The sequence below is a fragment of the Felis catus genome, chromosome C1 (genome assembly GCF_018350175.1).
Source record: "Felis catus isolate Fca126 chromosome C1, F.catus_Fca126_mat1.0, whole genome shotgun sequence".
NCBI classification, from domain to species: Eukaryota; Metazoa; Chordata; class Mammalia; order Carnivora; family Felidae; genus Felis; species Felis catus.
Window position 1 is genome coordinate 155,681,197 of NC_058375.1, and position 26,399 is coordinate 155,707,595.

General features: G+C 37.4%; 1 protein-coding gene across 1 annotated transcript in view; it reads left to right on the forward strand.

Annotated features, from left to right (window-relative positions):
* XIRP2 (xin actin binding repeat containing 2) overlaps window positions 1–26,399 on the forward strand; it is a 693,081-nt gene that overhangs the window by 169,940 nt on the left and 496,742 nt on the right. Inside the window, exons 6-7 of the mRNA XM_045033894.1 lie at window positions 12,714–12,932; window positions 17,683–17,721. The gene's annotated coding sequence lies outside the window, so the exon portion shown is untranslated. The remainder of the gene's footprint in view (window positions 1–12,713; window positions 12,933–17,682; window positions 17,722–26,399) is intronic.

The window sequence follows — 26,399 nt, forward strand, 5'->3', positions numbered from 1 at the left end:
ATATCTTGAGTATGGACTGTCTTCTGGTAACCCCTGCATCCCTGGTTTCCTGACTGCTTTTCTCCACAGACTCTCTCTGTTGGAGTCCCATCCCTGTCTTCTTTAGCTGGAATAAGCTCACTTTCCCAAATTATCCACATCTCATCCATGGGAAGCATTCATGCATTCTTGGTTCTGATAAATTCTTAGAGTTCAGACTGAGCCCAATGCAATGTCTTTCCTTCAAAATGCAACCTTCTATATCTGGAAACACCAGAGGTCTCTCTATATAATCTCACTGAAGGCCCAACCAACTAAGCTGATAGTCAGCCAAATGTTTCTCTACTCCTCATCTAAGGAGGAGGCATGAGGGAGTGTTACAGCAATGCCTTCTAAAAGAGATCCTCTGCAGAATTGTCTCTTTATAATCTTCTATCTACTCCCAACCGAGACCTCTTTTTATAGTTAACATCTTTTTGCAGAGTTCGAGAGTAACAACACTGGTCTTAGACTTTTTAAAAAATTTCTTCCATGTTAAAAAAAAAGTTCCTCACTGCTTTTGAAAGCAGTTAGTACAAATTATTCTATGGTGAGTGTGCATCAGTGACAAAGGAAATTTGCCCAAACAGATTCAGTTTACCATGAACACACAATAAGGGTTATTATGCCAGACATGAGAATTGATTGAATCAGTTGTTGTTCATGTTTAACTTAATATCAAGTAAGTTGAAAATGTTAAGTAACTAATGTTAGTGACTAATGAAATGGGCTTAACTACATGAAGTAATGATTTTTTTAAATTTATTTGTTCCCCTTCATATAAATCACATCCCTATTTAAGTGGAATATGTCATTGTATAGAATTATTGGGACAGTAGTCCACATTTCCCATTAAAAAAAAAAATCACTGGTGGGAAATCTTCCTTCTCCCTCTTCAGTATAAAACCAACATGAAAACTTGTAACCTCTTTTAGAATGCTCCCATACGATACTTGCCATTTCAGGTAGTAATAGAGTCACAAGGATATTTAGAAACCGTTTAAGTCTAAGTATATACATGATAGAGTGACTAATGTTCTTGCAAAAGATTTACATACTTTTTTAGTTAAAAGCTAATTAAGTAAATTTATTTACATTCAGTGCTGTTGAATGTAACTTGCCTCCCTAGGAATAGCAGTGAGCAATGACCCAAACCTGACTGACCATATCACTCTGTTCTCCTGGGTGGGCATGAGGCCCACAGTGGACCAGTGAGTGGTCTCTCCCAGGATTTTTAAACTTAGAGGTGATGGTGAAGAGTTCCTTTCTCTCTGGCTATAAAGATGTCAGCTTTGGGGACTAGAGTTTCTGGTAGCCAGTCCTACCTCATTGATAAGATGGTCTTTACGAGAGGAATAGAGATGAGATGCCAGGTATTGAGCAGAAATGCCTATAGAGTTTATTCCTGGTTGTCTTGCATTTCATCTCTGTAATTACTTTGGTTCGGTTATATGCACCAATATATTTCCCTGTTAAGCCCGTTTGAAGTGGATTTCTATTGTTTGGCACCTAACTGGCCTGAATAAATTATGGTCCTTCAACTGAATTGCACCTGTCACCCTGTCACTGTGGTTAGCTTTTTTTTTTTCCTAATGTTTGTTTATTTTTGAAAGAGAGACAGAGTGTGAGTGGGGGAAGATCAGAGAGAGAGGGAGACACAGAATCGCAAGCAGGCTCCAGGCTCTGAGCTGGCAGCACAGAGCCTGACACGGGGCTCAAACCCACAAACTGCCAGATCGTGACCTTAGTCAAAGTCAGATGCTTAACCAACTGAGCCACCCAGACACCCCTGTGGTTAGCTTTTAAAGTCATATTGGCAAATTAGAAAATCTGGCATTTAAAAAGTGAATTATATTATAGAAAATGTGAGGTTTCTATAGGATAAATATGAACTGTAGAAATTTAAACACATGCTTGTGCACATGTACATATACGTCACTTATTCCAGACAAAATACCATTCTATCTGCTGGGAACACAGCTACAAGGGAGGATCTTGTAATTGTACATAGCAGAGGAATAGAGTGATTAAATTCCAGAATCACATCAGACCTGAGTCCTGGCATTAGGTGTTGTTAGCTAAGCTATTTAAAACACAGAAATTTGCTCTTTGTGTGTAATCTTGTGAGGAGTGGATCTCTGCATGCATGGTGCTCAGCAAAGAGCCCTTCTGAAAATATAGTGAACACTAATAAAAATTAGTGACATTGTTAGCATAAGACTGGAAGTTATTTCTCTTTAAGTCTGGTATTTTATGAAGTAACACTCCAGTATTGTAGGTAAGGGTTATTGTCATCTCTGCGTATCTTCCAAAAAGATACATTTCAGCTATCATTTTCTCCCTCCTCATGATTCATGGCTAAGAAATGAGTTTTAAAAAGTGAATAATAAGCAGAGGATAACCTCGATTAGCCGAAGTTAATGGGGACATAGAAAAACTTTGGTTAATTACAGGCCGTGGGAAACTGATAATAGTTTAAACATGATGGAACAGATAGTAAAACACAATTTTGGATGATGGATTGATTTAATCATAGTTGTTTTGTAATTAAAAATCAATTACTATAAAACAGGATAGGGGTAATGTTGCCTTTACAGATATGGCAATGTTAAAAACAGTGAATTTAAATAGTCTAATAAAACATTTATTCATGACATTCTCTTCCTGATCCATTTATTTCCTTAGGATTGATTACCTTAGGAAAGCTTTCCTGACATAGCTTTTGTATGCTGACAAAGGGGAGGTGTGAAGCAAAGCATCTTGATTAGCTACAAATATAGATCAATTCTTCATAGAGTTTACCAGAATAAAGAGAACTAATTGCAAACGCTTTAGAAGATGCCTTCCAAGACCAGCTGCAATGGAAAGTCTACTCTGCTTTTAATCATGTTCTTATTTTTATTTTTTCTTTTAATTCCAGTATAGTTAGCATACAGTGTTATATTAGTTTCAGGTGTACAGTATAGTGATTCAACCATTCCATTCATCACCCAGTGCTCAACACAACAAGTGCATTCCTTAATCCCTATCACCTATTTCACTCATCCCCCCCCCCCCCCCCCGCCCCGCTCTCCTCTGGTAATCATCAGTTTGTTCTCCATGGTTAACATGGCTTGTCTCTCTTTTATTTTCCTTTGCTCATTTGTTTCTTAAATTCCACATATGAGTGAGATCATATGGTATTTGTCTTTCTCTGACTTCACTTCGCATAATATTGTCTAGCTCCATCCATGTCGTTGCAAATGGTAAGATTTCGTTCTTTTTTATTGCTGAATCAATCATATTTTTAGATTGAGTTCTTTTTTAAATTTAATTTAATTAAAAAAATTTAATGTTTATTTTTGAGAGAGCAAGTAAGTGAGCAGGAGAGGGGCAGAGAGAGAGACACAGAATCCAAAGCAGGCTCCAGGTTCTGAGCTGTCAGCACAGAGCCCAACATGGGACTTGAACCCACAAACCGTGAGACATGACCGTAAGACATAAATTGGACATTTAACCAACCGAGCTACCCAGGCTACTAGATTTAATAAGTTCTTAGCAGAATTTCAGGCCCTATCAAGTAAACTCTTTATAAATTGTTTTTTTTTTTTTAATTTTCTTGACACAGTTCAACAAAGAAGAGAGTTATTCCCTTTTTCAAGAAATGTAAGTGAACATGGGGATTTACAAATTTGGGCTCCAACTGATGCTTCTTGTTATGTGCTTGCTTATTCAGAAGAAAAATGCAAGAACTTAATTTGAGTGCACGTGTGTGTGTGTGTGTGTGTGTTTTATGATTTATTTTGAATCTTTTTTTCTTAGGATAGATTTTTTTTAAGTTTTTATTTAAATTCCAGTTAACATACAGTATTAGGTTAGTTTCAGGTATACTATAGAGTGATTAAACACTTCGATACAACACAGGTGCTCATCACAAGTGCACTCCTTAATTCCCATCACCTATTTCATCCATCCCCAGCCACCTTCCTTCTGGTAACCATCAGTTTGTTTTCTGTAGTTAAGAGCCTGTTTCTTGGTTTGCCTCTTCCTTTTTCTTTCTTTTTTTTTTTTCCTTTTTGCTTGTTTGTTCTGTGTCTCCAATTCTACATATGAGTGAAATTATATGGTATTTGTCTTCCTCTGACTTATTTTACTTAGCATTGTACTTTCTACCTCCATCCATATCATTGCAAATGGCAAGATTTCATTCTTTTTTTTATGGCTTATTAATATTCTAGTGGGGAGGGTGTGTGTGTGTGTACATCACATCTTTTTTATCCATTTATCAGTCTATGGACACTTGGACTGCTTCCTTAATTTTGTTATTGTGGATAATGCTGCTATAATCATTGGGGTACTTGTATCCCTTTGAATTAGTAATGTAATTGCTTGATCATAGGATAGTTCTATTTTTAACTTTTTAAGGAACCTCCACAATGTTTTCCACTGTGGCTTCACTGGTTAGCATTCTTACCAACAGTGCAGGTGGGTTCCCTTTTCTCCATATCTTCACCAACATCTGTTACTTTTTTGTCGTGTTGATTTTAGCCATTCTGACAGATGTGAGGCGATATCTCCTTGTCATTTTGATTTGTGTTTCCCTAATGATCAGTGATATTGAGCATTTTTTCATGTGTCTGTTGATTGTATGTATGTCTTCTTTGGAAAAATGTCTATTCGTGTCTTCTGCCCATTCCTTAATTGAATTATTTGTCTTTCGAGTGTTGAGTTTTATAAGTTCTTTATATATTTTGGATATTAACCCTTATCTGGTATGCCATTTGTAAGTATCTTCTATTCACTTTAGTAGGTTGTCTTTTAGTTTTGTTGATTGACTCCTTCATTGTGCAGAAGTTTTTATTTTGATGGAGTCTCAATCGCTTATTTTTGCTTTTGTTTCTCCTTGTCTCAGGAGGCCTATCTAGAAGGAATTTGCTGCAGCTCTTGTCAAAGAGGATACTGCCTTTGCTGTCTTCTAGGAATTTTATGGTTTCAGGTCTCACATTTGTCTTTCATCCATTTTGAGTTTATTTTTGTGTAGGTATAAGAACATGGTCCAGGGGCCCCTGGGTGGCTCAGTCGGTTAAGTGGCTGACTTCAGCTCAGGTCACGATCTCGCGGTCCGTGAGTTCGAGCCCCGCGTCGGGCTCTGGGCTGATGGCTCAGAGCCTGGAGCCTGCTTCCGATTCTGTGTCTCCCTCTCTCTCTGCCCCTCCCCCGCTCATGCTCTGTCTCCCTCCGTCTCAAAAATAAATAAAACGTTAAAAAAAAATTAAAAAATAAATAAATAAATAAAAAGAACATGGTCCAGTTTTCCCAGCACCATTTGTTGAAGAGATTGTCTTTTTCTCATTGAGTATTCTTTCCTGGGTTTTCTATTCTGTTCCGTTGGTCTGTGTCTATTTTTATGCCAGTACCATATTGTTTTGATGACTACAGCTTTGTAATATAACCTTAAATCTGGAATTGTGATGCCTTTGCTTTTCTTTTTCAAGGTCGCTTTTGCTATTTGGGGTCTTTTGTGGTTCCATGAGCATAGAATGTCTTTCCATTTCTTTGTGTTATCTTCAATTTTTTTCATCAATGTTTTATTGTTTCAGAGTACCAGTCTTTTACCTCTTTGGTTAGGTTTATTATTTTTTTTGTAAAGTTGTAAATGGGATTGATTCCTTAGTTTTTCTTTCTACTGCTTCATTAGTGGTGTATAGGAAGGCAACATATTTCTGTATATTGATTTTGTATCCTGTGGCTTTACTGAATTTTTTTTTAATAAATTCTAGCTGTTTTTTGGTGGTGTCTTTTGGGTTTTCTATAAGAATAGGAGGGATTTTCAAACAAATCCTTAAAAGTGTCCTTTTTTTTTTTTTTTGCAAGAGGATTCATACTTCAGGGTTTTGAGGTCTTTTCAAGACCATTTTTTTAACATAGAACTAACGACCCTAAAAATGAGGCCTTTAAGGATAAAAAAAAATACTTAAAATTGAGTGGCTTAGCTGAACTGACCAGTAGGTCTGGTTGTTGCTTAGACAGCATTTTGTTCCCAAAGCAATTAAAAGGCTTTCCATATTTATTAGAGCTATTTAGCAAAGTTAAGTATGTAATGATAATATATATAAAATTAATTATGTTGAGTTTGTATGTCACTCTTCAAAATTTGCACACATACACACACACACAAAGTCTTCTTATTTTCAATATTTGATATTTTGTATTGGTGAAAATAAAGTATTTTAAACATATAATACTATCATTTAACTTGAGAAAAGCGTGAACCTCTGAGCCAGCTTTGGTTGGAAACCCTTTGGTCTGTTCTGACTCTTACAGTGTAGTGTAGGGCAAGGAACCTACATTTTCTGAGCCATACATTTCTTATCTGTAAAGTAGAGGTGATAATAAATACCTATTAGTGTTGCATTAAATGAAAATTTAAAGGTAAAGGATTGTACACTATATTTGATATGTAGAATACACTTAATACATGGTGATTATATTGATGGCAATGCTAATAATGATGTTTTCTTTTTGTATTAGTCTCTCTTAGGGAAAGTGATCATAAACCTCATTTCTGCCTACAGTCATACTTAGTTAATACACAGAACACATGAACAGCTGCTTCTGTGCATTTAGTATCAGTTCCAACCTATCAGGATTTTCAAAGAAATTGCTTTTGTAGTAGGCTGCACATGATAGGAATAATTTCCCTAGTTTGATAATCTTTGAGCAGTTTTATAACTTAGTCTCTTTTTTTATATCAAATAATTCAATGTATTAAGGTGACTAAAAATCATTTTATAGACTGCTATGATTTTCTATCATTGAATTTTATATTCTTCATGTTAAAATGAATTGTTGGCAATACATGTTCTATCCTAATCACTTAAGTAGCATGGAGTATAGGGAAGTTCATCTGATATTTCATAATTATGATTCTTAAACTTCAGGAATAGTGTTCCAGACAATAGCAAAAGTATAGGTTTAGAAATATTTTAATTTGTATGTATGTGAATATTAAATAAAAATTCATTGTTTGCATGTCTAAATCCTGTGGGACTCTACAAGGATTCTAACAACTTAATTATGTAATTTTATTGCACTGTTATGTGTAGAAATAAATTCAGCCTCTCCATACATTTTGGAAATTTTAGAAGCATGCGATATTTGCCTTTCATGTTTTTAGAATTTAACAATGAAAGAGGGGATAAAACTTTGCAGAAGTGGGAATAGGAAATTTTTTTAAAAATTTACTCTGTTTGAGAAATTTGTTCTTTGCCAATGGAGCATTCCTTGGTATACAGAAGGCAGAAGTGTACCTCACTATTCTTATTGCAAACTACTGCAATATTTCAGCAAAGTAAATTTAGTTATTAAATGCAGATTACAGAATTCCACTTGTGTTGAAGAATAAAATTTTGTTTTTGTTTTTTCCTTGTTTTTAAATTTTAGTTTTTAATATCAGACTATGTATAAACCCGTTTCTTCCTTTTAGCTAGAATACAAAACCCAACAGCTAAATTAACCACTTAATTTTTGTTTAAGGAGAAGCTTGTCCCCAAATGCCCAGCAGAGGGAAGCAAAGCCTAGATGTTGATACTAACTTAACTGACCATTTTACATGAAGAGCAAGGATGAAAATGGCATGCAGTCTGATTTGGCTTGAACAGGATATATATATATATATATATATATATATATATATATATATATATATATCAGAGTGCTGTTCTTTTGGACAACGGAGAGAGCTTTAGAACCTCGAAACAGTACATAACTCTATTTATTCAACACAAGATGAGCAAGCTCCTTGAGTTTATAAAGAATAAGGCCACTCAGGTTGTTTTGTTGTTTTGTTTTGTTTTGTTTTTCAATGAACACCTAATCTATTGAGTGAACAGTTTAAGATTTAAATTGAGTAAATAGATTAGGTAGGATCAGGAGGATAAAAAGGAATGTTGATCATGGAACAATCTGAGTGATGGGTAGCCCATGACTTTTTTTTCTTTTGGGGACTTCTCCGCTCTTCCTTATGTCCTTTGCAATCATCTGTCTCCTTCTCACAGATACTAACCAGTGTAATACCTATCATTTTGCCTCTCCAGCAAAACTAAGTTGGGAGAATCTGAAAACACTCCAGAGTTTTGTGGGCAAAGATGTGTAAGTTTCCTAAGAATGGGAGAATCTATCAGTGAAGTATAATGGACAAAATTGGTAGTATTGTTTTAATGGAAAGAATCCATTACTACATTGAATATTCTATGGAATAAGTAGCACACTAGCTATTTCTACACCTGTAACCTAGAAAAATGTTCATTATCTTGAGGTTTAATAACAGTTGAAATAAGTTCTGAAAAAGCTAATGGTCACAGGGGATGGGACTATTTTCTTCAGTCATTGGTAATAACAGGGACATGTTTTTAGAGCTGAGAAGCAAACAAAACCATACTTAGAAGCGCCCTCATCTGTCAGTCCATTCATCGAACCACTGGGGGTAACAAAAAGTATGGTTATGAGATAATTGTTTTGCAAATGGAACCTTCTTTTAAGCTCTTCTTATAGTAGGAGGTCCTCGTGCCTGTTGGGAAATTTTGGAGACAAAGAACAACAGGATGTTTTTCTCTCCAACAACAGCTTCTATTAACCTCCTGATGTTTGGCTCAGAGGGTTGTGATTATGATCCTGCTGACATCAGCCACCCATCTAAAATAAAGGAGCAATGTTTTGGCTCAAGCAGTGAGAGGCTGAAAACTTGGAGGTTTTGTACCTGATAATGTAACTGTGTGAGAATTAAGTGTGAGGAAACATGTTGTGCTATCTCCCTAGCTTGTCTGGTGGGGATGTTATTCAACTCAACAAATACCTAATGAGTTTCTACGATTGTCTTGGTAATGCATTAGGCATTACAGGGACACTGAGAAGCACCAGGCATGTCTCTTGCCCTTGGGAAGCGTATAGCCTTATTGTGGAGAGGAGGTTTATATAAATACAAAAATGCGACACAACTTAAATGCTAGGTTGAAGGAATTCCTGTCAGAAAGGAAGTGTGATTTAGACATTAAATGAATCTGCTTGATGTTTAGGAGAGGAAAGAAAATTCCTCAGGCAAAGATACATATCGGAAAACACTGTAACTTGCTGCCTGTTATAATTTACATATCTCCAGTTGGTTAAATAAAAATACTCATCACTCTGTATGCATTCTGGCATTCTGATGAGTAAGCTCTTCTACTTTTCTCATTTTGTAAATAAGGCAATCAGGGTGTTGGGAGATTAAGTGATTAGTCTAGGGCTAAAAGTATTAGGAGTTAGGGATAGTATTTGAATATACATTCCTTGAATTTTTTGTTTCTTGCCCAACTTAGAGTTGTGAGAGCCATTTAGCAAACCTTCAGTAATAACTATATTGATGGTTTTATTAAATATCAACTAAAATAAAGTTGTTTAGGCTAATTTTTAGAAGTTTTTCATATTAAGGATGAAATGTTAAAGAAAATCAGAGAGCAACAAATGCAGACTGTGTTCTTCATGCTCTGTGACCGGGCTAAAATACACTAAGTGTCAAATTTAAAGTGAGTGATTCTGGGCAGTATCCCTCTGCTGCGACTATTCTGTACTAATGCTAAAACTGTCTTGATGCTGCTAGCTCTCACCCTGTGAATCTGCAGGCTTTTCTAGGATGGGAACAATGTCTTCTAAAAACTTCTAATACCATACACATTGTCATTGCCTGTTAAGAGGAAAGGGTTAACTTGTCCCAACACTGCTGTCTGCAGGCTGGTTTCCCAGGAAAGGAACTGACCTCTCTGCAAAGCTCCATGACGTTGGCCATGCTGGTGTTTAAGGCAGTTAAAGTCAAGGACAAGACTTGGATCTAGTTTTTAGATGATGCCTAGAGGAAGGGCTATTTCTTCACCACCCAAGATCAGTGATGTGGCTAATTTTGCTTCTACTGGTAACATACAAAGCTTCAAGTACAGAGTTTGGACCCCAACATTGAACACTCCAGAGCTAAGCTAACAGGATAGGACTGGAAGCCAACGGTCTGCTCCATCATATTGATAGTGTACTATAGTTCTTGACCACAGCAGCAGATGGGGGATTGCTTTTCTAATCAGCTTAATAGCCCTATAGTGGGAGAAAATGAGTTGTCCCCACCCATAGAAGGATAGTGACAACTACACAGTACACAAGATAGCGAGACTATTAGAGGAGGACACGGTCCATTTGAGAGAAATGGATAAAGATCATCCCCTTCCTCTGAGTTTAGGATAGCAAAGTGGTCAGTCTGATGAAGTGGTTCCTGGGGTGTCACTAGGTAACTGATCTCCTCAAACTTTAGAATCACCTAGTTGCTTGGAAGCTAGACAGAAGCTTATACTGTCCAAATGCAGATTTCCCTCTACAACAATTTAATCACTGAATGGATTAGGAGAGGTGGCCCTTTTTTATTGGGATATCCAGACACATTCCCTCAGATAACTCTTCACAGTTGAGGCATTTTGATACTGAGAAGTCTCAAAATATGTGTGGATATGTATAATAAAATACATTTCACATCTATCTAGCTGTTTCTATGAAACAGGTATATGGAATATGGGATAGATATAAATACAGAGAGAGCGCTAGAACAGTTCAAGACAAACTGCACTAATATTGCCCTTGCTTTCACTAGGAGACTGGCTGGACTTCTTAATGTTGTGTTAAGGACAGCCTTTTCTTATAGGAGTGGATTTTGTCAGACCTGTCTCTTAGAGACCCACAAATTGGAGGGCGATAGGAAATTCCTGGAGTCCCGCAAATGCATATAGGTATCTGATCTGTGTAAACTTTCCCATCTGTCTGCCCGCCCCCATACTCAAACTTCCTCAGGTGATTGGCAAATCTGAACAGTACCCTATACCAAGGAATGAGCAAACACCAACTTGGAAGGCACTGCTATATTGACTGGCTGGTTGTTGTTGACTTATCCATCTGGGGCTGCACCCTTTGTTTTGTACCCCTCTCATGTGATATAGCAGTTCCAAATCTAAACATTTATGTTGAACATTCTATTCTGGCCATCCTCACCCAAGCTGTAGCTGCAGATCAGTGCACTCAACTGCCACAGGGTCATGGATGTGTAATGTGTGGCAGTAATGACATGACCTCTGAGTGATCAAAACAGCCCTTGCCTAACAGGAAGGTGGGTGAGGGTCCCCAAGACTCCCAAGCACAATGATTCTCTGGGCTCAGCAAAGCTGTTACACTCACTGTTACATTTTATTATAGTGAAAAGATACAGATTAAGACCAGCAAAGGTAACAGGTGGCATGAGGTCAAGTACAGGAGAAACTAGGCACAAGATGGCTCCTTTCAGTTGAGTCACCCAGGGTCACAATTCCCTCGGCAACAATATGAAATGAGAGAATATTTTCCAAGTGTTGCCACTAGGGAAGCTCATCCAAGCCTTGGTATTTAGGGTTTTATAGGAGTCAGTTGTGTAAGCTGCATGACTGACTTCAGCCACTCAGATTCCAGCATATATTATACATACACACTTGAGGCATTTGCCAGAAAACATATTTTCAGCATAAATTTATCTGGTGAAACTGGTATACCATGGCCTATGGCCTCAAGCACACAAAAACATTTTTATTATGCAGAATATTCCCAGGGCTTAGAGGTTATTTTCTCAGGAGCTGGCCAAGAGCCAGACTTAAAGACAACCCTTCTTTGGAATTTGCAGGATTCATGCAACCTGGGCCTGTGCAATTTTACCATTCCTGCCCAGAAAGAAGCACCTGAGGTTATGGGAGGTGAGAAGAGAAGTCATCTTGCACTAGGAGTCTTCCAAGATAATTGTCACTAGGACAGCACTGAATTCAGTATCTACCTCTCTAAGTGACCACCTCAGCTACTCTGTTGTGCTGTTGGGCTTGCTATCCAGTACTGATATGTCAAGTGGAAAGCTAGTAGCCATTCCAGAGTCTACTAACAATATTGTTATGCTCCTGGGGCCTCCCAGCCTCCTGGTAAATATCACTGAATTATAGCACCCAGAATCTGCCAAATAATCTATTAACAATCTAAAGCCCACAGCTGAGCAGGGCTTATTATGACCCTTCTTTTTCTAGTCTTTGGAGGGGACTTGAGAGCATGCCATTTCTCAGTCACCATGCTGCAGCTATGGATGGCAGCTTTCTTACACTTTCTGGAATGGACATCGTATATCTTTTGGGTTGTTATTACCAAAGGGCTTGCTAGTTTACTTTGGGAGAACATGACTTTCTTCCTGTGGTTGGTCATCTGGCTATTGTCAATTATCTTCTGGGTCTCTTGCATCAACTTCAGTGACTGGCTTCACAGTTTTTATGAGTTAGATGATACAGATTTGGTAGAGTGGGGTCCATTATTTGGAATCAGAAAGGTCATTTGAGAGAATCTAAGACTGACTTTATAGGTTGACTTCACCAGAAAAATAAATGGTTCTCTTTGAATTTCAGTGGGAAAAGGCCATGATTCAGTGCTTAAGGAAATCAAACCTGGTTAACCATGAGATCATGCCAGAGTGGGTTTGCTACTTTGCCAGTCTTGAGGGCTTATTTGGTAAATCCTGCTGCTGGCTTACTGTGTCACACATGGCCCCTTGCTCAAGCTGTCAATGCTTAGCTGGCAAGAGAAGATTGGAGTCATATTATTAACACATTATATTGCTATTATACCCTGGTTTCTAATCCCAACAGAGAAGGACCAACACATCCCTAATGATGCAGCTTAAAAATCCCCCACAACCCAAGGAGACCTTGCTCTACAGTGTGATGTCCAGCCTTGTTGAACTTTTGTGTGCTATGCCAGAATGTGTTCGAGAAGAAAAAATTCACATCCCTGTTTCATCCTGCCTGAATAAGTTTCTTCCAATGAATTCTGCTCTAGAACAACTGAACAGATTTTAGATTGTCAAGGTAAATGACCAAATGGCCTTATATCTTGGCTTTTTTGGCAGGGGCAGTTTATATCTTGGCTATTTGCATGATACAGTTCTCAGCTCAGGTTTTTTGAATATATAACTTCTTTATGTGTGTAAGTCTGGGCTATAGGTGGGGACAGTTCATTATTAAACTAGGTTTACTATTTTCTCCCTTTTCTATAGTGGAAACAGTTTTAACCTTTTTAAATCATTTTGAATGTCTGAGAAAGTGGTTAATACTACTTGGTTACTGGAGCCTTGGGACTATTAATTGCTTTTTACAGCATATTAACAAAGCACTTAAAAGACAAATAGCATAGTGAAAAGTACTGAACACATTGCTCATAAAAATAAATGTTAGGAATCTATACTTCTTGCTTTATCCTTTAAGGCATTTTGCAAGCACACTAACCAGACATCCATTTCATTTTTAAGATGAGATCTTCAAAAGCAGAGAGTTTAAAACTGAATTTAAAGGCTGAATTTAGAGATACCATGTGTTATAGTCATTTTTCTAGGTAGTTAAAAATTCTAAGAACTTACCTATGGCACATAAGCCTTTGCTATATGATTTATGTGCTGGGTTACTTTATTATGCACTGTTGAGAAAAGACTGTAAAATATTCTAGATAGGCATCCATTTGCATTTGAGAGCCAAACAATTTGCATACTGATAGTATGTTACTTTCTGAAAAGAAGGGGAAAGGGAGCCTCAGGACTCACCAGAGAACAAGGAACAAGTTAGAAATCCCATGGTTTTGGGGGATGAGAGTGTAGGAACAGTTTTTATACAGTTCCATTTCTTTTTGAGTCATATATCTATTGAAAGAGAACTTGCTCTATAAAAACCTTATAAGCAATGAACTGTTTATTTCAGAATGAGACTCTGGGGAATAATCTCATAAGAAACACATCTTGCATTTGTAGAGAAACCCAAGGGGATAGTATTCATGAAGGATTATCCCAGTGTAGGCAAAAAATGACAACCAATGCAAACTCATCAAACAATTGAAAAGGAAATGCTTGATTACTGAATAATTTTTTTCTCTCCTGCCTCCTGCTCTTTCCCAAATGCACAAATCCGTCATTCTGTATTATAGACAGATTGATTGTTCTTTCTCTCTGCTTTCCTTCTCTGTTCTTATATAATTGTTCTCTAGTTCCCACCTTACTACTCACCCAAGCAAAGCAAAAGCAAAACTCACTGCAGGTTCTAAAGGTTTCTTAGGTTACAAGTAGGCCTTTTAAGTCATGCAATCTCTATCACATGCTTTGTGAATAATAATTCTTGTTATAGGTTTAACTCATAAGGTTTAACTATGATATAGGGGCACATGGAGATCAGTTGTAGTGTCAGGTGTTCAAGTGTTTGAAAGATTAGCTGTCTTATAAATTATAGGGATAACCTTGAATCCACTATAATAATGTCATGTTCACTGACTTGCATTTGCTTTTCAGAATGAGAGAGAAAGGGCTAGAATTACAACTAGGTGAGAGCATTGAGCTTAACTCCAAGCTTATGCAGCAGCCTGGAGAGGATCACGTATATGACCTTTATTCATGGGATGGGTTAAGACAGGGGACCCATTGTCCTGGATGTCCTGTTCTGTTGATTTGATGATATACAGGCATATATTCCTTCATCCTACCTTCCCTAGATGTTTTTTTATTTAGGGATTCCCTCCCTACCTTCTCTAGATGTTTCTTATTTTTATATTTTAGATCCTCCTCTACATGGATAGGATAAAGATAGTAAAGGCAGGCAGTTTCTCTTGGTTCTTTAATTCTACTTACCAATTTGTTCTACTTGACAAAACCACAGAAAGATAACTTAAATTGCAGACAGACAGAATGATTTGTAAAGTAATGAAAATGGTAAGCAGTAGCTCTCAGAAAATATATATCTCTTTCACCGAAGGGTACAGACCTTCTTCACTTTCAGAATAATGATGAGAAAGGTCAGAGAGAGTATGGAGAGTATGAAATCTACCAAGTGTTCAATATGACGTCATTGTGGTGGTGGCTCAGAAAGTTGGTCAAGTTGAGAAATAGTGATATCCTTATTATATATCCACAGGAAGCATCATATTGCATCATGGAAGTATTTTTTGATGGAATTTTTTTTACTATTAATGGTAGAAAGGTGTGATTATTTTTCTAGGCAGTCTGAGAACTCCTATCTTTTAAGGAAATATACTGCAGGACTTAGAAATTTCTATTCCTCTGGCATCTTGCAAGTATTGAACCACTGCAGAGTAGACAGTGGTGATCAAAAGAACCATAAGAGTTACAAATGAAAAGAGAATTCAAACAAGTCATCAAGATGACTTACTATGTTCAGGAGGCCCTACAGGAAAATCCTTTTATTGCATTCTATAATTGAGGGCATTTCCTGTGGTGTGTGAGATCTCCTATACACATTCAATTTTTCCACAAAAAGGGACAGAAGAAAGGAAAAGTACTAGGTCTGCTCCTTCTCAAATTTGCCTTTTTGAATTGCCCTGATGAAGTTAAATTTGAATATTTCATGTCCATGCATGCGTAACCTTACAGCAGAAAGACTGAGATCCAAGTTAATTAGGAGTTTTCTGTTAATAGCTAGAAATTGTTTTCTGTAAATCTGTGCTATAGAACATTGCAAACTAAACTCTGGCAGCTTCCGTGATTAGAACTTTCAGTGGCTCTTCTCTTTTCCCCACTTATCATTCCTGTTGAGGATTCCTATCTAACTAAATATATTTTCCTAACTCACCATGCTCATCATGTCATACATTCTGGAACTGTTCTTTTCAGAAGATGAGGGTTCCAGGATTTTCCCAATAACTTAAAGTGAATAATTGCCCTGTAAGAGTTAAACCTTAAAAACAACATTTAAAATCAGAGCAATGCTATCACAGTATAGAGGCAACAGGTCGCAGGCTGTAAGATTTGCCTGTTCTCAGATGAAAGGTGTTAACATACATTACTGAAGGGCTATAATGGACAGCAGGGGGGTTGATCAGTCATGGACTCATAAGAAGAGGCAAACACTAGATGAAGCTGCCCATAGGGCAAGAACACATTGTTTAAGAACACACCATCTGTCTGGTCCAGGTGGCAGTTATGACTCCAGGATGGAGTGAAATAGCATAAACTTTCTTTTTATGGTTCAAAGGTTTAATGGCACTGGTCACACACCTCACTTATTCTGATCACATACTCACCAGGCAATCTTCTATTCTTGATTTAGCTTTCCTTGAAGCTTGCTTACCAAGAGATAACATATTGACTGCAGAATTCCACCTGTCCAGTGCCTTTTGGCAGTTATAGATTAGGGCTTTCATGTTAAATTAACAAACTGATATCTAGGTTCTAACTTGGCATTCTCTAGAGTTGCCTACAGGAGTGGTAAGTACATGTGAAAGAGAGACCCCCAGTATCTTTTACCTCAACAAAAATAATTCTCCTCTAAAATAACTTGGCATTGTAGTTTTAAACTCAATTCTCCTGAGTTAATGGGAGTCTGTTCCTAAAGATGGATTCAGGTCACAGATACATAAAATCAGGTTTGTTAGCTTTTGAGGCTAAGGTATCCCAACTTAAGACTACAGTATGTTCAATAAACTCATGTCACCCTCTCTGTTGCTGCTTTACCAAGCAAACTGCTTTCCCTGGGATTACTCATATTCTGTTGCTACCATTTCTCAGAAATACAGCACAGAACTTCTCAGAATGAACCTGTTTATTTCAATGACCCAGGTATTTTCCTTACTACTGAATGTTTTTAGTGCACAATATTCAAACAAAGAATAATTTTATAAATGATGTTGAGTACTCAAGCTTTTATTTTCCAAGTGAATCAGAGACCTCTCCATAAAAGATTTGAAATTCCCAAAGCTGGATGAAAGATGGAAACATTCTATAATGCTAGCATACATATAACCACTTTCAATCTGTAAAGCAACCCTGTAGAGAAATACACATGATACTCCCAATTCAGTTTGAGAAGACTGAGACTCACACAAGTGAGATGAAAGCTATCTTTTCTGATTTCAAAGCTTACATTTATTTGTCCTTTTTTTCTTTTCTTTTTTTTTTTTTTTTTGACCTAGATGGATTAATTCAGGTATATGCATGCGACATGGTGGAGGTGGATGAATTCAAAAGCAGAGTAAAGCTAAGGTTCAGAAAACATTTTGGTAGTACATAAGTATATTGAATGAATGCCTCATGCATGTGATCTTAGTTAAATAGCTCTCCATTATTTTCACTTTGTGGGAATGCTTATCTCAGAGTCTAAAATAGTAAACATGTGACAGACATGTAGTGGTTAGTCCACATAAAGTTCTATAACAATGGTAGGTAAACAAACTGCAGATTTAATAGGACATGTTTTATTTAGCATCAGACTCAGTTTCAAAGATTTCTTTCAAAAAGGATGTATGTTGACATGATAGGCATTATTCTAAGGGTGTCTTATATATAGCATTAGAAGACTCTGTCTTCACCATTATAAACAATTTGGATTGCAAACCACATTGAATTGCAGAGTTCAGAGAAGTTGTTATTTCTAAATTACTGCATTAGTTGAGTCTCAAATTATCATAATGCTGGTGGTTTGTTTGGTGTCTACCTGAAAGGAGAAGAGAGGTAGTTTTTATTTCATCTTTAAGAAAAGGAAGGTGAGATTAGGTACTACCTGGAGAGGTAGGGTTCACACAAACTTCACTTCAGGAAAGCTTTTGTTTTGTTTTGTTTTTTTACAGGAAAGCATTAGGATTTGAAATGAATGTCCCCAAAGAACAGTAAGTAACAATGAACTGGGAAGGGGTAGCTGATAAAGTAGAAGTGCTGATTATAGAGTTCTTAAAAAAATGGATATTTATAAATGTTAACTTTATGGTATTACTTTATTACACATCTTCCTTTGGACCTCATTTATCAGAACAAATCTTGATGCTTAACAAAACATCATCATTAATAAACTCAAGAACATGACTTCTATATTTGGATCTCCTTTTATTTCCTTGTGTCATCTTGAGTAATTGATTTACCTGTAACTTGTATTTCTTTAAAGGTGGGAATCTTTGCTTCCATTATTAGAAGTATGATAGCCAAACATCAGTCTTTAGGGTCAGCTCATGATGAAGTCCTCAGCCACAAGAAATGTACTTGGTTTTTCAGAAAGTTAATTTCCTTGCAGTCATCCTCACTAAGACATTTGCATTAAATCCTTTTGTGCATTAAAACATATTTTAGGAATTGTTGCTGATTATAGATAGAAGTTGTTTTCTTCTTCATGCTTTTACTTTGAAAAATTAAGTCCGTACCATTCTATCACAATTTTTTTAAATTACTGGTTTTTAAATTCTATAAACTGGATTCTTTTCCCCTTGAAACCTGTAAGTAATGGAAATTTGTGTGAGGATATTTACAGTGTAGAGATACAAGGAAGGAGAGCATACCCAGATCATCCCTTCCTCACCTGCATGCAGATCATTTACAGTAATCCAGTGGTGCCTGGGAGTTGTGCTAAGGGGTTGCCCTTTATTTTTGGTTTTTATGTAATGTTTCCACAACCTCTCTCCCCTCGCATGGAGCCTGATTTACCTTCAGAAACCTGCTATCGTCTGTCTGGTTCCTCTCTGGTCAAGTATGCTTTTGCAGCTTTCCATCCTTAACTACAATTTGGAAAGCTATGCAAGTATATACAGCTTTAGTTTTCTCAATAAAGAGAGGAATTTTTCCTAGAAGAGGATGTGCAGATGGACAAGATTAAGTATTTTATGGGGTGGGATTATATTTCACTACAAAATAAAGGAGACACATTCTTATTTGAGAAGCACTTTTTTTTACAGGAAAGCATTATCTTTATTAAGTTTACAGTCTAAAATTAGAATCAAACGGGCATTTAAAGTAAGCATTTAGAGCCAGATGCTGTGCAAATGTGATGGAGAGCTCTTTGACTATTTACTAGTGTTTGTTCAATTAATATATAATATATATATAATAAATACATGCTAATATATTTGTAAATAATATTTTAAATGCTACATTGTATTCTCATCAAAAATCCTGTTAATTAGAATATTTAACCAATAAGTATTTCCTGTTAGCCAGGCATGATTCATCCATCCATTTATTCACTCATCTACTCATCCATCAGACATTAATTAGGTACCTATTATGTGCTATAGATACAAAGAAAAGTAGAACAAAGCAGGGCACAGAGACAGGCATGAGGACATCTGATTACCACAGTGTGGTATGTGATGAAGAATAGGTAGGAACAATTATTTAAAGGAGAAAATAAAATGTCCCCTGGAGTTATCATAGAATCCTTCTGGAAGAGGACACATTTGAATTCAGTACTGAACAAAGAATGAAGGTTTTTCATGAATATGAAGGTGTGTGTTGGTAGGGGTGCATCTACTGGAGAAGTAAGAAATGAGAGATACGATGATTTAGACAACAGAGAAGGTAAGAGGTGAGAGGGAGAAAAATGTGTAGAACATTTAAGAGACTGCAGGAAGTTTAGTGTGCTGGGCTTCTTGGTGCAGGTGGGAAGGTGGTGTCAGGAGAGGGAAGCTAGAAAGGAACCATGATGCTTTTCCCTGAAAGCTGTTTGGGCTTCACAGTCTAGGTAATGGCATACCATTGAAGGATTAAAAAAAAATTTTTTAACGTTTATTCATTTTTGAGAGATGGAGAGAGACAGAGCATGAGTGGGGGAAGGGCAGAGAGAGAGGGAGACACAGAATCCGAAGCAGGCTCCAGGTTCTGAGCTGTCAGCCCAGAGCCCGATGTGGGGCTCAAACCTATGGACAACGAGATCATGACCTGAGCTGAAGTCGGATGCTTAACCTACTGAGACACCCAGGTGCCCCCCATTGAAGGATTTTAAGTTGAAAAGTCAAACAATTCTTTATTTTAGAAACTTTGCTCTGGTTGTATTGTAGATAGATTGAGTGTAGGGAGCTAGAGAAAGAAGAAAGATATTAAAGAACTCCAAAAGAGAAATAAGGGCATAGGCTAAGACAATGGAAGTAGAAGTTGAGGTTGGCTGAAAAGCTTTCTAGGTACTTCAGTCAATAGGGCAGAGTTAATGGTTACATATGAGAGGTTAGGCAAAGAAAGCCTACAATTATTCTTAGCCTTCTAGTGTGGGCAGGTTAGTGGAAAGATGTGCTGATAACTACAATGGGAGAAAATGTGCCAAGCTTTGGGAAGTCTTGAATTATATAAATGCATATTATTTTTTTAAATTTTTTGGGTTTTTTTTTTAGAAAGTGGGAGGGCATGAGTGGGGGAGGTGGTAGAGGTGGGGAGCAGGGAGAGAGAATCTTAAGCAAGATACACGCTAAGTGTGGAGCCCCACGAGGGGCTCCATCCCATGACCCTGGGATCATGACCTGAGGTGAAATCAGGAGTCCTATGCATAACCAACTGAGCCACCTAGGCACCCCACAAATGTATATTCTTAAGACTTGTTTTGAAATAACTGACACATAGTGTGTTGTTTGAATTACCATAGTAATCTGTTCACATGCACACTTCCTATTGTTTCTATTTTGCCAGCTCTTAAAGGCAGAAACTATGCAAGTGGCTAACTGTCTTTGTACAATATTCACTCAAGTATAGACGGTTTTGATGATGATAAAGCTATAGCCAGGAAAATTGGATACACCGTTAGAGCAGAAAACACCCCCCATTAAGTTTTGAATCTTAACTTGAAAAGCTTTCGGTTTCTAAGTATACTCAGTCTTGAAGATGAATGGCTGTATTTCAACATTAATCAATTTCAAGCATAGGAGGAAAATAGATTTATGCATTCCTTGAAGATAACATTGGGAGAGCAGTTTAACCTAAACAGTTTCTACTTAAGATAGCACAGTGTGTTTGAAATGCAGTCAGATGATTCATTTGGCTTTTTGTTTCAGTTCATTTGGTGGTGCCAAGATGAAGCTCTGAGCCACTGACCAGAGTGAATGGTGGTTACTGTTATGATTATATCTTCATTTCCACCTACCTAAAATGCAAAGAGTCTAGGACATGCTTTGCTAAATGAATGATTGCCCAGAGACTGCTCATCACCTTCACCCTTTAGTATATGATGGGGATTCTCTTAGAGGACTAAAGAAATAATAGATACAGTCCACAGGCCTATTGGGGCTAATAGGTCTCTGATGGTTAAGTGACTGTTAACATCAGTCCTTATTCAATACCACACATGCTGCCTTTTTTGACTCTGGCACTATTTTTTCTTAAATCAGCCAAAACAAGAGTGAAATACTTTTCGCCAGATTGCCTGTCTGGTATTTTCTGACTAAAACCCATTCCCTCAACTCTTCCTCAATCTCTTTTTCTTTCCCCAGCCCCACTTCGGTCAAGTGAAGACAACTGAACCAGAGCATGGGGTTTAAATTGAACGGGCTACAGCCCTCATACTTTTAAGAGGATTGGCATTTGGTCCTGATCTCTATCTTTGCTAGAATGTGTTCTTTCTTCCAGAGAGACACTGTCCCCTGGCTTTAAACTGTGAACCGATGCATGGGATGGCGGGTCCCTTGGCTCACTCAATTGCACCTGGGTGGACCTTTTTTGTTTTCTGCATGCATCAAATCTCTCAGGATTCCTGACTTTGAAATCGGTACCATGCCCATAAAGATCTGAAGACCCTCTTAGAGCTAAGTTGTAAATGCCTGTGAAAACCCTGTAACTTAAAAACATGACTGGGAGGAAGAAGGCAGAGGGACCTTAAAGGTTAAACCTAAATTACATGTTTAAACTCTCATTTGGTTGAGCAATGATTTTTGTGACTGATGAATAAATAGAAGTAAAATGTTCAGTCTGTGTAGTTCTGTGGAAGAATCCCCAAAGCATAGTGTAGGAGGAGATCCTAAACCATTATGCATTTGTCATCAAGAATAATGCATTTCCTGTCTCACCTGGTTAATAAGGACCTTAAAATCAATTTGCCTTTCCTGGAATTAATGCATAACCTTTAATTCTTGCTGAAGGTCTTTGAGGTTGAGAAGTTGAGTTTTCTGATGTCTTTTGCTGTTGACTGAATATGATTACTTGATAGGAGAGAGAGAAAAGAACATTCACTGCAGCGAGGATGTTTGGGGAAAGTATGCAAATGAAAATTTATTTTATTACACAATAAAAATATAGTGCAAAAATAAAGCCAAAGCAGCTGAACCTGCTTGAAACAAAGGACTGAGTATAATAATCATTATTATGCTGAATTTGTTCCTCTTCGGGCAGGTATCTCAAAAGTGTAATTTACTCACTTTGTAGAGAGTGTGAAATCCTTTCAGTCTGCTGGCCACCATTTAACTTAATCCCTCATTCTTTTGAACTGAAAGACAATTGAAAACGTTTGCAAACATCACCATAGTACCTAAGTTATTTTCCTCTACTTCACTAATTGGACAAATTCTCATAGTGGCTGATAAAACATTGCCTATTGTAGTGCTCAAATTGTTTGATATAATAAAAGTCTTACTTTGTAACACATTTATTTTGCTTAAGGATTGTGGATTATAAGAAGAGCTGTCTTCTAATCTCAATTCTGCATCTTTCCTAGTCATAGTCCCTTGTCTGAAACTCAGCTCCCAGTTTGTAAAATGAGAGACCTGCATGTATAATTGATGCTTTGTTTTCTGCTACTAATTCTCTCCAACCATTTTTCCTTTAAAAATGTAGGTGCCAAAGAAACAAAAAGTTTTGTCCTATTTAGGTCTACAGCTGATCTAGAAAGTAAATGAAGTGTTTGATATTCTCTGTCTTGTGTGTGTTCCCTTGATTCTGAGATAATGCTAGATGACATTTTGGAGTTTGGTATAGGACTGTGAACACAATAAATCCTCCAAAGGATGTGTAGTTTGGAATAGATAGGGATAGTTAAGCAGTCTGTCTTGGCAAAGGTTTGTAGAAGGAAGATGGAATTCTCAACAGTGTGCATTAGGATGCATACCAGATGTTACTGGAACCTGATGGATGACTAAATGTTGACATTTTTCATAGAGAAATTGACCTGAAAACACAATATTTTTGAGGTATTTTGACATGTAAGTTCTTTTATCCTTCTTTAAAAATACTTAAAGGCCATAGTTGGTGTATGCATGGATGTTTAAGAACTGTGATGGTGATCTTAATGTCCTGTCCCCTTTTTTCTTTTTCTCCTATGAGCTATTATTACAAAACACTAGAATCTAGTTTCCAAATCCTTTTTTGTACCTGTTGAGAATTTCAAAGGAAAACACACTTTCTAAGGATTTTTTCTTCCTCTCTGAAAATGTTCCTTTCTTTCTCCTTGCTTTGCCAGATTAGTGTTTTGCTCCATGAAAACCAGGATTCATATTTAAATGAGAGAGAAGAGAGAAATCTTCCTTATGGAACAATTCCAAATAATTTGTCAAGATACTGTCTCTGCCAGTATTTAGAACATAAACAGTGTTTTTGTCTCTGCTTCCTTGAGTTCGGGCTACATTTGGTAGCTTGTTCCCCAAAAAATAGACTATGGAAATAAGGATTACCTTTATAATGGAAAAACCTAGCAAACACTATGTAAAGTAAGTGACCAAGGTAACATTACCAGTGATAACTCATGTTGATGCCATATATCACTGATAGGATGAAAAGAGTATTTCACCTCTGTGATATATTCTTTCTCTAAATCCATAACAACAGTCTAATTCTGAGGAAAACATCACATAAACCCAAATTGAGAACATTCTACAAAGTAATTGCCTAGTACTTTTTAAAACGGTGTCATAAAAAACAGTGACTAAAGAAACTATTTCAGGTCAGATAAGGCTAAAGAGATATGATGAATAAATAGAATGTCACATTCTGGAAGGGATCCTTGAAATTAAATAACTAGGTGTGTGGTGGGGAGCCATCCATGGATAAACTAGTGAAATCCAAATTACATCTAAAGTTTGGTTAATAGTAATATGCTAAGACTGGTTTCTGGTTCTAGCAAATGTACTATGTAACAAAAATGCTGATATGAAGGGGCATATGCACCCCAATGTTTATAGCAGTGCTATCAACAATAGCCAAATTATGGAAAGAGCCCAAATAGACATCGACTGATGAATGGACAAAGATGTGGTATACATACACGATGAAATATTACTCAGAGATCCAAAGGAATGAAATCTTGCCATTTGCACAACATGGTTGGAGCTAGAGTGTGCTATGCTTAGTGAAATAAGTCAGAGAAAGAAAAATATATGATTTCATTAATACGTGGAATTTAAGAAACAACAGATGAACATAGGGAAAGAGAGGGAAAAATAAGATAACAAATGTAGGCAAACCATAAAAGACTCTTAACTATAGAGAATGAACTGAAGGCTGCTGGAGGGAAAGCAGGTGGGGGATGGGCTAAATGGGTGATGGGCATTAAGGAAGACACTTGTTGGGATTAGCACTGGGTGTTATATGTAAGTGATGAGTCACTAAATTCTCCCGAAACCAAAAAAAAAAAAAAAAAAAAAACAAACAACAAAACTTACAAAACAGAAATGGTAGTGAGGAGAAAAACTGTTTACTAATAAAAGAGTTAACAAATAAAAAAACAAAGAACAGTTGGGAATAAAAAACAACATGGGAAAGTGGGGGAAGGGTGTGTGGGAACTTTGTGCTTTCTTTGCAACTTTTATGTAAATCTAAATCATAAAGTTGAATACAGTAAAACCTTTGATTGCAAGTAACTTGTTTTGCAAGTGTCCTTCTACAAGAGGAGCAAACATTTCTAATAAATTTTATTTTTTAAATTTTTTTTCAACGTTTATTTATTTTTGGGACAGAGAGAGACAGAGCATGAACGGGGGAGGGGCAGAGAGAGAGGGAGACACAGAATTGGAAACAGGCTCCAGGCTCTGAGCCATCCGCCCAGAGCCTGACGCGGGGCTCGAACTCCCGGACCGCGAGATTGTGACCTGGCTGAAGTCGGACGCTTAACCGACTGCGCCACCCAGGCGCCCCTAAATTTTAAATGATAAACAAGTGATGTCTTGCAATATGAGTAGTACTTGATGCCAAACATCACATTGCAACGGAGCCAGTAGTTCTTCTCTCTCTCTCTCTCTCTCTCTCTCTCTCTCTCTCTCTCTCTCTTTCTCTCTCTCTCTCTCTCTTTCTCTTTCTCTCAGGGATTCTGGGTGATTGTCTCCCGTGCTTGGATGCTTGGTCTCTGGCTGTGGTGTTTGGCAAAGATCAGTGATTTTTCAGAAAGTTGGAAGGTTCCCACAACTTACACTCATGTATTTTTTGTCACTTCAAGTTACCTATGGACAGTCCTTTGCTTTTCCACACAAGAGTAAGCTTAGGAATGCTTTGCTCCAATATAGGTCAGCTGCCTGCAGATATAGATGCTTTCCCCTGCTGCCTTATGGCCAGTTACATTAAATACAGTATATGACAAGAGTTTATTAGTACATCCATGCGAGTGTATGCAATGGCCCCATGCAGAAAAAGGTTGAAAAGAAAGTAAGAAGATGATTAAAGTGGAAATTAGGAAGGAAATCATCAAGAAGTATGAACAAGGTATTGAGTGGCTGAAATTGCAATTTTTTATAAGTCTGTGTCGACCACTTGCACAACATTAAAGAAGAAAGAAATAAGGGCTCTAGATGTAGGAAAAGGACTCACAAGAATATCAAAGCAACATCCACATGTTCTGGAAGATGTAGAAAGGTTGCTTCTGGTTTGGATAAATGAGAAGCAACTGGCAGGTGATACTGTGACCAGACTGAGAACTTTCTCTACAAGAAGGGAAAGGCCTTGTACACTGACTTTGTAAGTAAACTTCCAGGTATGTCAACAGAAAATGAAGAAGGCTTCAAGGTAAGCAGGGGCTGGTTTGATAACTCTAAGAGGAGAAGTGGTGTCCATAGTGTTATGAGGCACAGAGAGGCTGTGAGTTCGGACATTAGCTACCAAGTTCCAGAAGCTCATGGATTCCAAGTGTTACCTGCTGGAGCAAGTTTTTAACTGTGATGAGATGGGGCTTTTTTGGGACAAGATACCAAAGAAGACCTACATTACAGAAGAAGGGAATGCAATATCTGGTCACAGGCCCATGAAAGACTGTCTCACCCTCTTGTGTTGTGCTAATGCAAGAGGAGATTTCACAGTCAAGTCCTTGCTCATGTATCGTTCCAAGAATCCACAGCCTTTAAGAAATTGAAGGTGCAGAAGAGCCAGTTAAATGTTATGTGGAGGTCAAGAGTGTGGCTTGGGTCACTCGTATCTTATTCATTGAGTGGATCAAAAAGGTCTTTGGTCCTACAGTGAAGAAATATCTTTTAGAAAAGAATATGCTACTCAAACCCTTGCTGATTATGGATAATTCTGTCCATCCTCCAGGCTTTGATAACAACTTACTGGAGGAATTTGAGTTCATTAAGGTCAAGTTCCTTCCTCTCAACACCACTCCAGTCGTACAGCCCATGTATCAGCAGGT